This window comes from Scyliorhinus canicula, chromosome 17, assembly GCF_902713615.1.
Source record: "Scyliorhinus canicula chromosome 17, sScyCan1.1, whole genome shotgun sequence".
Taxonomy (NCBI): domain Eukaryota; kingdom Metazoa; phylum Chordata; class Chondrichthyes; order Carcharhiniformes; family Scyliorhinidae; genus Scyliorhinus; species Scyliorhinus canicula.
The window spans coordinates 77,546,414-77,562,909 of record NC_052162.1 but is presented as its reverse complement, the minus strand read 5'-3'; positions in this window follow the sequence as shown (position 1 = coordinate 77,562,909).

Sequence of the window (16,496 nt, the reverse complement as noted above, 5' to 3'; positions counted from 1 at the left end):
CTAGGATAGGGCGGGGGAATCGGGTGTTCTTTCAGATGGTCAGTTCCCTCTGGGTCCAATTTTGTATGTCACCGGCAATGTGTCCCAGAAGTTCAGTGTCAAGGTGATTTCTTGGGTGCAGACGTGGGCCCGTGATCTGGGCATCATCGACATGGACACTGCCAACACACGTGAGAACACCACCCACCAGGTACACGGTACATACTCATGCAATTCGGCCAACGTTGTCGACCTCATACGCTGCAGGAAAGGAGGTGCCAGGGCACGGTACATCGGCGAGACCATGCAGACGCTGTGACAATGGATGAACGGACACCACACAACAATCGCAAGGCGGGACTGTTCCCATCGAGTTGGGGATTACTTCAGCAGTGAAGGACATTATGCCTCCAATATTCAGGTAACCATTCTCCAACGCGGCTTTAAAGACACAGGACAATGCACAATCGCCGAGCAGAAATTTGTAGCCAAGTTCCGCAAGCTTGAGGACGGCTTCAACCGGGATCTCACATTCATGTCACATTACATATAACCCCCACCATACTGCCCGGGTTTTCAGAACCTTACTACCTGTCCTGGCTTGAGACAATTCACATTTCAATTACCTGTGATTATCGCTCACTCCATTCACACTGTTTTTACCTGTAAAGACTCACATTCCAACCATTCCTCACTTTCCAATCTGTAATTATCTTGCAATTGTGTCTCTCCTATATATGCTGTGACTGTGAAGCTGCCTCCACGTCACTTGATGAAGGAGCAGCGCTCCAATAGCTTGCGATTTCAAATAAATCTGTTTGATTTTAACCTGGTGTTTTGAGACTTCTTACTGTGCCCACCCTGGTCCAGTGCCGGCATCTCAATATCATGGCTTTCCAATCATTGGCATTTTCACTCACGTTTTGGGGGTTACTGTCGATGACTCCCAATTCTTTCTTGACTTTGGAGGTTTCTTACTCCCCCCACGTTGAATTTGGAGGCTTCCAGCAACAATAAAGGAATTTTATTAAAATAGTAGGAAAAGGCATCCATATACAGGCATAGAGTAATGATGGTTAGGTCTGGACTCTCAAACTCTGAGATCCATACTGCCTTGGCCTCAGCTCCCAGGCCCCATGCTTTCTCTCTATTGGCTGGGGTCCACATGTTCCCCCTTAAATGGGCCATGCTTCCACAAACATGGGCCGGGATTCTCCCCTACCCGGTGGGGCGAGGGGTCCCGGCGGAATGGAGTGGCATGAACCACCCCGGCGTCGGGTCGCCCCAAAGGTGCGGATTTCTCCGCACCTTTAGGGGCAAAGATCTAACCTTGAGGGGCTAGGCCCGCGCCGGAGTGGTTGGCGCTCCACTAGCCGGAGGGAAAGGCGTTTGGTGCCATGCCAGCCGGGGTCGAAGGGACTTCGTCGGCTGGCAGAAGTTCGCGCATGCGCCGGAGCGTCAGCGGCTGCTGACGTCATCTCCGCGGATGCGCAGGGGAGGGGGTCATTTCCGCATCCGCCATCGTGAAGACTGATGCCCGACGCGGAAGGAAAAGAGTGCCCCCACGGCACAGGTCCGCCCACCGATAGGTGGGCGCCAATCACGGGCAAGGCCGCCCCGCGCCCCCCCCCCCCAGGACCCCGGAGCCCGCTCGCGCCACCTGGTCCCGCCGGTAAAGTAGGTAGTTTGATTCCCACCGGTGGGACCGGCATGACAGCAGCGGGACTTCGGCCCATCACGGGCCAGAGAATCGCCGGGGGGGGGGGGGGGGGGGGGGGGGGGGGGGGCCCGCCGACAGGCGCGGTGCGATTCCTGCCCCTGCCGAATCTCTGGTGCCGGAGACTTCGGGAGACGGCGGGGGTGGGTTTCACGCCAGCCCCCGGTGATTCTCCGACCCTCCCGCCCATGATCACCTTTAATGTTACTATTTAATTAACTGCATTTAAATTCACCACCTGCTGTTGTGGGATTTGAACTTGTACTTCTTGATCAATTGGCCAGGCCCCTGGATTGATTACTCATCCAGTATCGCCACAGCGCTGTTCCCAGTATTTGTTTCTTGCGCAAAGTCTTGGGACATTTACTTTATATGTGTGTGACATATAAATGCAAAATGGTGTTGTTTTCTTCACCCATTGCCTGAAGCCTTCAGAGCCATAAATCAATTTGATTCCTGTCCCCATTAGTTTGCATTTATCGCAAGTTATTCAATCCCTACAGATCATGTTTTCCAATTTTCTCCACCAACTGCACTGAGTTAAAACAGAAAACGCTGGAAAAACTCAGCAGGTCTGGCAGCATCTATTGAGAGAGAATTAGAGGGCTCGATTTAATGGAAAAAGAAGTGTCCCATTTTGGCCTCTTGAGAGATTTAGCGGCCTTGTCACGTCCTGAGTTGGGCATGATGAAGCTGATAGATCGCGCCCAGAGTTAATGTTTCCAGTCCGTATGATTCTTCTTCAGTGCATTCGAAACCACCCTGTCTAAAGATCCAGGCTTCAAGAAATCCAATTTAGAAAAACCAGCATATCAAAATATCCAAAATGGAACTGAATCACTGAGCCTTCATGCCTGGGTTACCTGGGCTTGCTTTCTTGTGATTTCACCACATGCCATCCTTCCTGCTACCACCACACCCCCACAGTCTTGCCATTGGTCACTTGGGATGTTCATCTGCAATATAAATTAAACATTAATAGGCCCTTCATTATATCATAGAATTTCCAATGCAGAAGGAGGCCATTCAGCCCATCGAGTCTGCGCTGGCCCTTGGAAAGACCACCCTACCTAAGTCCACACCTCCACTCCATCCCCATAACACAGTAATCCCACCTAGTCGTTTTGGACACGAAGGGCAATTTAGCATGGCCAATCCATCTAACCTCACAGATCATAGATCATAGAATTGACAGGGCAGAAGGAGGCCATTCGGCCCATCAAGTCTGAATTGGCTCTTGGAAAGAGCACCCTACTTAAGCCCACGCCTCTACCCTATCCCGGTAACCCAATAACCCCACCTAACCTTTTTGGACATTAAGGGCAATTTATCGTGGCCAATCTACCTAACTTGCACATCTTTGGACTGTGGGTGGAAACTGGAGCACCCGGAGGAAAAACACACCGACATGCGGAGAACGTACAGACCTCCGCACAGACAGTGACCAAGCCGGGAATCGAACCTGAGACCCTTGAGCTGTGAAGCAACAGCGCTAGCCACTGTGTGACCCCGCCACCAGTCTTTCTCTTTATCTTACTAGATAAAGAAAAAAATGTGTTACTGTGTCCATCTATATGAAATGATTGCAAACACTTCCCAACTTTGCAATGAAGGTTTTAACCACCGCTGATACTTGTCAGTTTGTCTAATTTAGTGTTTTCGAATTTGGTCTGATTCAGCCAAAAAACAAATGTCGTTTTAAACCATTTAAAATGCCCCTTTCCTTTATTTCAAAGCGATCTTCTACCTTTACTTTGTCCTTCAAACGCAATGTTCTTGTTTTGTGTTCAATGAATTCTGTAAGGATTCATAAGATTTAAAACTACTTCCGTGAATGTTATAAGATCCATTAAATATTATTAGGCTTTGGTAATTAGATCTCAGCTCCACAGTTCACACAGATTTATGGAATATTTTATACATCTAAGTAAAATTCCTGTTAATATTATTGTATCTTCATGTTCGCATGTTATTCTTCAGACAATAATTAGCTCATGCTGTGAAACTAAATAAATGCATCATTTGGGTGAGATTTGAAAATGTTTCTGCGATTGTTGCTTGGTCATAACTCTTGAATCCATTCATTAAGATCAGTCATTTGTACAATTAACTTATTCTTCAAATTATTCCTTTTAAGTTTCGAGCCCAGAGAAGCCAATTTTCTCTTGTACTTTAGAATTCTACACCATTAAAATAAACAGCAGCTTCCAAGAATAGACAGGATTATTGCAACAGAGTTTTTTTAACACTATCCTCATACGTAGGGCTTGATGCTCCTCTTTGTGGGACTGAAGACTGAAGCCTCTGACTCAACCCCAACTCCGGCTCATTTCCTTGCCTCGGAAGCTGTTCGATATGCATGGTAGGCTTCGGTAGCCACCAGTAACCAGTCACAAAATTCAACCAAGGAGGAGCAGCAGAAGAAATGTCAGGACCTTTAAGAATCACGACAGCCCTTAATATTTGCTACTCAGTAGGTTTTCCACCAATAAATCTTCACAGGAAGTGTTCAATGGGGTACAGTCGATGGTCGCGTTAATTTAAAAAGTCAACATATTTGCTTTAAATGAATTCTTAGTGGGCATGCCGATTTTAGGTTTGTGAAAGGTTGTTCCATTCGATACATGTTCTTGCACTAAAGATTGAGGGAGCAATGGTCTTTGAAAGAGAGTGAGCAGTTACAAGTGAGTGGAGTGAGAAAAGAAAAACGTAAAAAATAAACTCTGCATGGCCTTTTACCATGATTCCCTGACTGTGAGGCCAATACTGTCACGGCCTCAAGTCTATTACCATTTTCCATGTATGTCAGTCCTGGACATGGTTGTAAAGTACTATTTGACTGATGCTGAAGTATTACCCAATGATATTGGGCAGCACGGTAGCACAGTGGCTAGCACAATTGCTTCACAGCACCAGGGTCCCAGGTTCGATTCCCAACTTGGGTCACTGTCTGTGCGGAGCCTGCACGTTCTCCCCATGTCGGTGTGGGTTTCCTCCAGGTGCTCCAGTTTCCACCCACAGTCCAAAGATGTGCAAGTTAGGTAGATTGGCCATGATAAGTTGCCCTTAATGTCCAAAAAGGTTAGGTGGGGTTACTGGGTTACCGGGATAGGGTAGAGGCGTGGGCTTAAGTAGGGTGCTCTTTCCAAGAGCCAATTCAGACTTGATGGGCTGAATGGCCTCCTTCTGCCCTGTCAATTCTATGATCTATGATCTGTGAGGTTAGGTGGATTGGCCATGCTAAATTGCCCTTAGTGTCCAAAATGACTAGGTGGGATTACTGTGTTATGGGGATGGAGTGGAGGTGTGGACTTAGGTAGGGTGGTCATTCCAAGGACCAGCGCAGACTCGATGGGCCGAATGGCCTCCTTCTGCACTGTAAATTCTAAGATCTATGATTTATGATCCACTGCGTTGTTAGTTGGCAGCGATATTTACAGAATCCAGGCATCACCAGCGCCAAGAATTTTTTCTTTCTGTAACATGTTGGCCTGTAGAAGCAGTTCTATTGCTTGTGAGGCCATTTTGATTTCCAGTGAGAAGAGTAAGTGGCTTATCCTTAATTAGCTGCCTGAGTCCAAAGTCATGTTCCAATCTTCAAAGAATTGGTGCTGAGCAAAGATTGATGTGCTTCTCACAGGAAAAGGTACATATATACATTGTTGGGCAAATCATCCCACGGCACTCTCTTGAACCTCTGATCATCTTGCTCAATGTTAACAAATGCCTATGAGCTTGTCCATAACAGTTTCCTTTGCCAGGCAACTTTGGGTGGAACATTTTGAAAGATAAAAGTGGAGGGAAGAAAGACATTTTTAAAGCGGAGGCAAAATTAAATATCTTTGATGTACTCCAAATTTGAAGTGATGCGGTAAGCATTTCGAAAAAGTCATAAAATAATAAAAGTCATTGACAAGGTTTAAATACAAACTACAAATGGTTTAAATACTGGTTATTTGCACAACATTGAGGGAAGGGGCACCAATAGATCAAAAGAACAAAGAACAATACAGCACAGATGATGTTCTGAAACAGAAGAAAGTAAACCTCCATCCTCCCCACCTGAACTGCTGCTCCAAATCAAGCTTTTTCTCTGACTACCTTCCTGTGTTACCGCACCGGATTCCTGCCATCGAGTAGTTGTTGGTGGGGACTGGGCAATGCACCTGCTTGTACATCATGAGAAAGAGAAATCGCCCCATTTGGAAACCCAGAGCAGAATTCTTCCATCTAGGACTAAGTCCCGTGATGGGTTGGGGTTGGGGATTGTTTCCTGCTGCAGAGGACAATGGGAAACCACACCCTATCTTCCAGTCCTGACCTCATTAGTTAAGCATCCAGGAGTTCAGTGCTGTATTCGGTGGTGGGGCAAACTTCATGGCATGCGCCCCCCTCAACATATCTGGATACCATATTTAAAAGGCGCCCAACATCACTGACCCATTGTTGAAGAAGGAAGATGAGTCTCCTGAAAAAAAAGATATCCAGGAACATTCTGAACAAGCTGAAAGATGGACCTCACCGATGACAGTAAAGCTGGGTCACCTGAGAGATGCTGCTTCCTATCCATTGTTGTGGTGTTCAAGGGTGCTGACCGCCTCCATCCCGAACTCCAGAGACATCCCCAGGTATTTGTCAGGTAAGTCCCGCACGCCATGTTCTCAACATGTCCAGACATGTTCTGGACTTGGCATGTATTCCTGCTGGCATCATGGAGACTCCGTCATGAGTGGAAGCTTCCAGTCGAGCCTTCATCTCCATCCCATCAGCCGGATGCAAATCAGTCTCACCACAGTCTCCAGCAGGATTCCAGATCTACTATTTGTAGACACCAGCAGAAGATTCCACAGGGAATTTATGCCGGTGTAAACCAAATTTTTGGGTCTCCCACCAAATTCTTCCTCACCCCACCCACCATTGAACCCGCTGGTGGGGGCATGGGAGAACTCTACCTGCTGTTTCCAAGAGTGAAATAAAAGAAAATAAAGAAAGTAATGACTGCCTGAGTGAGAGACCAGCACTTGCACATGAAACCCAGGGATAAAATTAGAAGAGGAAAATTGTGCTTACACAGAAAATCATTACGGTCTGAAATGCATTGCCTGAAAGGGCATGGAAGCAGGTTAATTAGTCATTTTCATATAGACCTGGTTAATTATTTATCACAGAAGAGGAACTAATTGGATAGCTCTTTCAAAGGCACAGTCATGATGGAAAGAATGGCCTTATTTACTGCTGTATAATTCTGTGACATCTGACATGTGAATCAGCCAAGTTGATTAGTAGAACAGCACCAGCACCATCTGTTTTTATAAAAAAGATTTTTTAGTTATGATACATATAGTAAGGCCCACATAGTCATGGTGCTGTTTGCTACCATCATATGTTGTATTATGGGTTCCTTAGATGTCTCAATGAGGAGATCTTGAGATCTGTATATTTAAACATGAACCGCTACTTGTTAGTCTTTAACTATTCACAGATCCCAGATATCGTCATCCATGGTGCTGTGTCCATGCAGGTAGAATACTAACTTAGAGGTTTTCTATAGGCTGTTCAGAGTCCCTTGCCATGTGACTCTATACATCATACCATGGGAGGTGCTATTCTCCAATCGCAGGTTAACCCTTGTTCTGCTGAGTAATTTTACATTAGAAAGGCATGCAGGTGCATATTCCCTTTTTTTTCCTCAAGAAAACTTTCCTCTTTCCTCCCTTAGAACAGAGCATTACAATACAATTGTTTAGTTGCTAGCACTATAACCACATCTAAAGTCTTTGACTTTATGATTTCGGATGGTCTTGAGGTTTGACAGTTCTTCCACATCTTTGTCTGTCAAATTTGGAAGAATGGTCGTAGTAATCTGTGTTTCAGGTACTTGGCCATCTCCATTTGATTCGCTTTTTGCTCTTGCGAGCTGTGTTACTCTTTATTGGCAATTCGTCTGTTTTTTTTTACCAGACAATGAGGGCTTGTTCCATTCCTTCTGAGGGGCAGGTGCACTCCATTCATTCTGAGAGTGGACTTGAATAATTTTTTTCCTATGATATCCACCATGTTCTTCATGAACATATACATTTTGAAAATGGAATATTTATTTCCACTAATTTTAGACAGACATCTGTTTGCTATTTTATTACCAAATTGTTTTGCGAGCTGATGATTCTTGTCATTCAGCTCAATGGTTCTTAGTATGTCTGAGACATCCAGTGCCCCTTTTTTTCCTTTGTTCTCTTTCATGTCAGTGCCCGATTTACATTTTCTGGTTTCATTTCTGTCTTTTGTTTCTCTGTCTGCAGTAGAACTTTACCGTTGTCATTCATTTTGATTTCACTGTTGGCCAAGTCTGAGCTTGATTTTGTTCTGCATTTATGTATTTGGCATCGTTATCCATTCGCAGCTTGGAAATCATAGAATCCTTTCAATGCATCCTCTTTTTCAATCAACTGCTTCTTCAGCTCTGTTACCTGTTTCTTAAATCTCTCGACTTCCTCTTGGAATATAGAACATTGCTGAATCTGCTCTATCAACTGGTTTTTCAGTTTATCCAGAGTGAGACTAAATTCATTTTGCTTCTCTGTAATTTTCCAGAAGAATTTTGTCCAGAGGGATTCTTGTAGAGTGTCACGATCTTCCAACAAGTTTTTTTCTTTGAGAATATTTGGCTCCTTTTGAGTTCCATCATTCTCTGCAATCTTCTGCTGATCTCCTTCTGGAACCTTTTGTTGTCCTCTCTCTGGAGTCCTTTTATACCCTCGATCTGGGTCCTTGGTTGCCCTCACTTGAGTCTTTTGTTATCCTCGAACTGGGGTCTTTGGTTGTCCTCACTCTGGGGTCTTTTGTTACCCTCTCTCTGAGGTGTTTATTTCTCTCTCTCTGGGTCTTTTGCTACCCTTCCCCAGGGTGTCTTGTTGTCCTCGGCACTTTAATAGGGGGGTGCCAGACTTTCTTCGGGATGTACACTCTCCAACTTGTAGGTTTAAAAAATCTGTTAAAGAAACTTAATATCTCAGTTAAAGTTGTCAAGTGTGGATCAATATATCGGCTGGGGCGTACTTCATTAACAAATGAACCAAAGATGAATAAAAACTTATCAACTTATACTTCTTGTGATTTTTTATTTAATCTGGAATTTCTTCTGTACACAGAAAATTGCCTTCTCGAAGACTCCCGATCTTCAGTTTGGTTTAGCCCTTTCCATGGTACAAATTTGTCTGGCTCTTCAAATTTGTTGTCAGTAGCTTTTTTTTCTTCTTGTAGTTACTGCTTTAAATGTGTTGACGCTTTGAAGACCATAACTTGTTTTACTACTTCAGGCTGTCACTTCATGTGCTGGTTTTCTTTGGTTTCACGTCTCCCATGCCTTTCGGGATCTTGGCAGAGCCCTTGGTCTGAGGGCTGTCTTTAAGCAGAGGTCTGCACAATCTCCATCCACCACCACTCTCCTCCGCCGAGCTGAATTTGTTCTCTCAATCAACAATTTCCCCATTAACTTGTCTCACTTCCGGCGGGATCAAGTTATTGAGTGGGATCATTAGTCATGATCATAATGAATGGAGGAGCAGGGTCAAAGTGTTGCTCCTATTTTCTATGTTTCTATCTAAAAGGTGTGGCTATGGGTCACCACATGGACCTCAGTTATGCCTGTCCTTTTGTGTGGTATGTGGAACATTCCCTGTTCCATTCCCACCCAGGTCCTCTCGCGCAACTCGTTTTCCGTTACATCACTGACTGTATCAATGCTGCTTCATGCTCTCATCTAGACCTGGAAAAATGTTATCACTTTTGCTTCCAATCTACACCCCTTTTCACCTTCACATGATCCATCTCCAATGCTTCCTTGACCTCTCTGGCTCTATTTCCATGATAGACTGACACAGCAGTATTCATTAGAAGCACACTGATTCCCACGGCTAACTTGACGAAAGCTCCTCACACCATACTTCCTGTAAACACCCCATCCCATTCTCCCAGTTTCTCCGCCTCCATCCCATCTATTCCAATGATGCCAACTTCAAAAAAGGAGCTTCTGACATGTCTGCCTATTTCCTGAACTGAGGAGGAAGCAAGCAACCAAGCAGAAAGCGAGGGCTGAAATCGCGTTTGGCGCGGGGTCAGAGAATCCAATTTCACGCCAAAATCGGGCTAGGCGCCCGGTAATTTCTGTCTGCCGCCGCGGTCCGAGTCCGCCATGGCGCTCGGCGCGGCCACTGGAGGTTGCTGCCGTGCGCATACGTGGACTAACAACCGGACGTGCGGGGGCCCATATCTGCAGCGAAAGCTGCGTTAATTACTCTGGGTCCCTGCTAGCCCCCTGCAGGTCATTGAATCACCTCCACTTTTTTCAAGGAATCTCCAGAGTAAAACCCCAGCGTTTTTATGCCGGCATGGGGGACATAGTTCCATTTTGGGAGAATCCAGCCCCATATCTTTAAATTTAATGAAAATCCAAGAATCTATTTTTTGATTCTCCTGACATCAGTACAGCCTGAAATTGGTACAAAGTTAATTTATATGATCTTCCTATTCCTTGTGGTCATTGGCATCTATCATAAATTAAAGTGAGATAATACTTGCATAGAAGTTGAAAGAATTAATATTCATATTAGAAAAGCATGCATCTATTGGCTGTTTATTGAGCAGCCCACCTTGATGATGAAAATTATTTGTGTGTGCTAGCAGTGTTGCCTTCCAAGCACTATAAAGTATGTGTTATATCGGCATGGGTTCAGATTGGTTTTTGCTTTTGTGTTCCTTAATTTACAAGTTTATTACTTGTGAAAAGAGGCAGTCTGGCCATAAATACCCACTTAAGAAGAAAACAATCGCAAAGAATTACCATTCGTGGAACGGAATAGATAGTTTCCATTTGAACAGTCCAAAAAAGCCTGTGTGTGAATTTCAAAGCTGCAATGTGCTGTGTGCAGTAAATCTTTCTTGGATGATTTTGTAATGCTTTCAAAAATGGCCCAGAGGTATTTTAAGTGTAACCTGTGAAGATTTGTGTGGATTACTCCCTATTAACCTGTGACAGTGGATGCACGTAAGTGGTAATAGCATAGTTATAGCAGATAATGGCCCAACCCCTACAGTTCTGAATCGGGCAATTACAAAGTCATTAAATATGGCACACAAGGTTTGGGAAGCCCTGGGGGATATGAGATACACAAAGAAACCACTTTATGGGCAGTAAGATTGACTGGTAGTTTGATTGGCAGCACAAGGCCGGAGGAATAACTTCAGATTCAACCAGTTTGGTTGCACCCTTCTCTACTTTCCTCTTTCCTTCATGCTGAACTCAAGTCTCTCCTGTGACCTATTGTCTCTTTCTAAGAGCATGAACGGCAAGCAAATACACCCTGGTAGATAATGTAGCTGAGAAACCTACTGCCTGTGAAATTATATCTGCCTGATACTATTTGCTTTATTCAGGTTTGCTCTGCTGCTTCACGTAGAGTGGATCCACTGTATTTTATTTGTCTGTTGTTCTAAGACTCAATAAACTGTTTTAGTTCTACTTAATTCAGAACCTTATAATGAGTAAGTGGAGGTCAGATCATACCCTGAAGGCACTTTTATATTGCACGAGTGTCAAATTCGCCAAACATCAATCGTGTACAGGCAGTTGAAAAGTAACTGTAAAATAAACAGGACGCACAAAGACCAGCAGCCCAGGAACAGGCCTTCTTGAAATAGGGCCCAAAAGGTTCCAGTTGTTTAACATTTGGCCAATAGTTGATCAAAGGAAACTCCCTGAGGAATTTAACGGCATGAGCAGCACTGTAAATTTTCTTGTTCTTTGGAGCAAAGGTAACAATGTTCATCATCTTGGAGGTTCGGAAGGTGTGGCAGCATAGCCCCTATGTGGACTGAGCTTGTGGCTCACAGACCAGGCTGTGGGGATTTGGTCAGAGTTAGCTTGGAAGTCGAAGGAACAAGACCTGCACACCAGTTGTACTGTTCTGTACATTTTACATGGTTAAATAAATCGCTATTGTGGTTTAACACAGCCTCATCATTTGCCTCGCAGTACAGCAGGAGGACACATCAATTATCCCGAAGGCCAATGTGCACCCAGACTGCTGCAAATGGGACAGGATACTGCAGAAAACTGAGTTTTTGGAACTGATGTGACCATCAATTCACTAGACACGCAATTAGAAGTAAACTGTGGTTTTAATAGTCTTACAACTAAGCCAGCCTGCGACCAGAGGAACTGAGAGCAGACTTACGGCTGCAACACTTTATACTTCCGGTTAGTGGGAGGAGCCATGGGCGGAGCCATGGGCGGAGCCAAGGGTGGAGCCCAGTACAAACTCCTCATCTCCCCCTATGGGCAGAGCCGCGCAACGGCTCACATACAGAGCCCACAAGGACATAATACAACGCAATGCAATACAATGTGAATTACAATGCAGTATTATTCACCACAGGACCGTATGCTGGCTCAGCATTTCCCCCTCTTACAATTTCTCTCTGCTCCTGATAGGTGCTTCTGTTTGATGGAGGCCGTCTCATTTTTTTATTTGTTGCACAGATGCAGCGATCCTGGATAAGCATCTCCCAAGACTCAAAGATGAAATCAAAACCCGTAAGTGAAGCTTGGCTTACATTCAGTTTCCTAACCCTAAAGCAGGGTTTTTCAAAGTGTGGGCACGACGCGCAGGTGGGTCGCAGGCTGTTGTCGGGAGGGTCGCTGAGTGATCAATCGCAGCGTTCCCGCAATGGTACCAATCTGATCCCGGAGAAGCGTCCAATGTCAACTACCAGCATATTTATTGAAAATGGCCTAAGCCACACTGTTCAAGCCAGTGTTGGTCTTCACTCTCATCATTCTCCTGTTCCTGAGCAGATGTTGCACTAACCACCTTCCCGCCTTGAAGCAATTACTGTTCTTTTACATGCTGAATTCAGAAGATGACTCGTGATGTAAGGCTCAATTCGGCATGTACAAGAGAAGGACAGTTTCCTGGTTTTGCTGAAGGGACAGATAGGCTTCCAAACTATGCAGCATGCTGTCAATGTCAGGCACTGACAAGGTTCTGCAGCATCAGGTAGAGTTAGCCAATGGGACTCTGGAAAAACCAAAAGCTCAAGCAAGTATTAGTGAAAGAACTAAACCTATCAGTCATTTTATGGTGGAGGCAGCTCACGTTGAGCATAGCATAACTGAAGAACATGACCCAGACTCTACAACAGATGATAGTGGAGAAAGGTTCTATGATGCCCCAGTAGATCACGCAAGTGAACATCGGTCACAGGGGAACAGCCCACCTCCTAATGGCGATGAGAGGTCAAAGTCACAAGCAGGTTTGCCAGAAGATAGAATTGGAATATTACAGTCGTCAGCAGATCCTGGAGTCAGTAGCATCGTATGAGCGAACGGGACACAGTTAATCCGGTCTATTTCGGTGCAGAATCAAGCCAGACTCTGTGGGACAAGGATGCTTGAATCTGATCCCTCAAAGCTCCAGCTAACTCTATACTCTGGAAATACTGGGGAACCAAATGTCGATTCTGTAAATGCCACTGGGTTTTGTGTCATTTTTGGGATGGTCTGGTGCAGCACGGTGGCACAGTGGTTAACACTACAGCCTCACGGCGCCACGGTCCCAGTTTCGATCCCGGCTCTGGGTCACTGTACATGTGGAGTTTGCACATTCCCCCTGTGCTTGGGTTTCACCCCCACAACCCAAAGGTGTGCAGGGAAGGTGGATTGGCCATGCTAAATTGCCCCTTAATTGGAAACAATGAATTGGGTACTCTAAAAAAAAAAAAATTTTTAATTGGGGTGACGGTCTTGCCAGTTACCGGTGAGACCTGCAGCGGGATTCTCTGAACCCCCCTGCCAGGTTGGAGAATCCCCGGGGGCGGCGCGAATCCTGCCCCGCCGCTCCGACGCCGGCTGCCATATTCTCTGCACTTTTGGGGGCTGTTGACGCCGGAGTGGTTCGCGCCGGTTTTTCCACCGGTGTGGGGACTTAGTCCCCGGAAAGGAAAATCCAGCCCCTGGTTGCCAATGCGTCTGCTGGTGACCAGTGTATTCCGGAACGGTTGATATAATCCTTTCCCTTGTGTACATACACATCTCTCCAGATTATATAACTGACCTCTCACCACATTTACAAAAACAAAGTATTCAAAATTTGACAGAAAATCAGCTTTGTGTTTGAAGAAATCGAGACGTATTTATTTTTATCCACTTGCAATGATAAGTCAAATCCCTTTGTCATAGTTATTATTTTCGCAGTCTGTACTGAGTTGATTTGCAGACAAAGATTGAGATTTGATCATTGTATGGAATCTATGCACTGGTTCCCACACAAGGGGGGCAGTGGAATAGATAGAATTAGCATTTAATAGAGAGTTACAACACAGTTTGTGTGTCTGAGTGTGTGTCGCAGAGAGAGAGGTATGGCACAAAGCCGGCAGGCATGGGTTGCGAAGGTCGGCTGGTTGGCAAAAGTGGGTCCCGCAAAAAAATTTTGACAAAAACTCTCCTAAAGCATATGGCAAATCTCATCTCAACCAAGTGCTGAGGCAGCAAGGGACTGAGCCAATAAGTATCGGATCAATCTTCACGAAGAAATACAAACTTCAACTGATAATGGTGGCTTTAGCACCATGTACAACAGTATCAAAAGAGCACTCGACCCTCAATCAGTAAAGTCGCTCCCTTGAAATCCATAGGTGGGGAAGTACTTACTGACAGAAACAAGCAAATGGCCTGCAGAGTAGAGCACTACTCCAAATTATACTCACATATGATAGACATCTCTCTGCCTCTACTTGATGAGCTTCTGCAGTTACTTGTCATGTACAAGCTTGATGCAAAAGCCTCATTACTTGAACTTGAAAAGGCCACTGACATCCTGGCAGACAGAAAAGGATAAAATACGAGCTGAGCTACTCAAGTATGGAAGTCTTGCCTGTTGCCTTACCACCATGAACTCATCTTTATATATTGGAGAGAAGGCATTGTGATGCAACCAGCACACATTATACGAGAACAAAGATGATTCAATGTTTTGCAAAAACTTCGGGGGCTCTCACTCCTTAATGTCACTGGCAAGGCTTTGGCCAGAGTCATTTTACCAAGGCTCCACCGAGTAGCCAACAGAAGACACTCCGAGGCATAAACGTGACACCAGAGCAGGCGACATGATAGTGTCCTTACGTCGGCTTCAAGAGGAGTGCAGAAAGCAGAAAATGTCCCTCTATCTTGCCTTTTTGGATCATAGAAAAGTATTTGAAATTGAGCTGGACAAGTCTCTACCGGGTAATAGAGAAAATCGCTCACCGTCCCAAGCTTCGCAGTCTCCTACGGTCCTTCCACAACAATACGCAATGCAACATTTAGTTTGAGAGCTCCAAGTCATAATGTCTTGAGATCAAGAAATGGTTGCATCTTAGTCCCTCATCTGTTTTGTATCTTTTTCTCTGCCCTCCTTACCAACATGGAAGGAATGCACCTCTGAACACGATCAGATGGGAAACCCCTGAGCCTATCATGATTGAAAGGCAAAGGGCAGCACGGTGGCCTAGTGGTTAGCATAACCGCCTCACGGCGCTGAGGTCCCAGGTTCGATCCCGGCTCTGGGTCACTGTCTGTGTGGAGTTTGCACATTCTCCCCGTGTCTGCGTGGGTTTCGCCCCCACAACCCAAAAATGTGCAGAGTAGGTGGATTGGCCACGCTAAATTGCCCCTTAATTGGAAAAAATAATTGGGTAATCTAAATTTAAAAAAAAAAAAAAAAAAAATGATTGAAAGGCAAGACAAAGATGTGGATCTCAGTCGGAGAATCCTTAGAATCCCTATAGTGCAAAAGGAGGCCAATCGGCTCACTGGGTTTGCACCGACCCTTCGAAAGAACATATGTATTCTGATGAACAATTGCTTGTCAGTCTTCATCAGCTGGTGCATTCTCCATGATTTAAGGGTCTGTCCTGTTTATTCCCTTATTTGCCCTTTCTTTTATTTTGCCTTTATTATTTTTGATCCATGGATGATTAACAAGTATGGATGTAAGTCAAGCAACAGAATTCAGAAGTTAAGGGAGAGAATACTCTGTTAGTCTCTGCTGGTTTAAACAGGAGCTTCAGACTTGTCGACACCAGAGAAAGAAATGGGGTGGGACTCGGTTTGATTGATTCACAGGTGACCAATGAATTGGCCCAAAAGGCAGTAGTCTGCCCGGTAACAGGCGGTGATTGGATCCAATCCTAGTGGCATGATTTTCAGAGTCCCAAGGAGTTTCAGTTTGATTCCTGAAAACACAGGGAGAAAGTGTTTCTCTCACTTCAGAAAGGCTGTAAGTGCTATATTCTTGGGTCTGCAGAGAATCTGAATAAATGAATCTCTAGGAAGATCATTGCAGGCTGCAAACAAAGACAAGAACCTTCTCTGTCTCCCCAGAAAGGCTGTATTTCTGAAATGACACAGACCTGAATCAAATTATTGTAAACACCCTCGAACTGAAATCAAAGTTTGGAGAGGAGTAAGGTGCTGGAAACAACCATCTGAAATAAAGACCCATTTTCCCTTTCACTTATGATTTTTACCCCACTCCTACCATCTATGTTTGTCTATCTGTGTGTGTTTGTAGAGGGTGAGGGCAATTTAAGGTGGGGTGTTAGGAATTAGGTAATAGCTAACCAGTTGTATTTGCTACGTATTTCACGATAGTTCTTGTTTTAAATAAACAGTAATTGTGTTTAAACTTACAAACCTGGTGACTGTGATTATTGGGAAAGTGGAAGCCAAAGACTGGGCATTTTTTTAAAGAATTATTGGTTAATT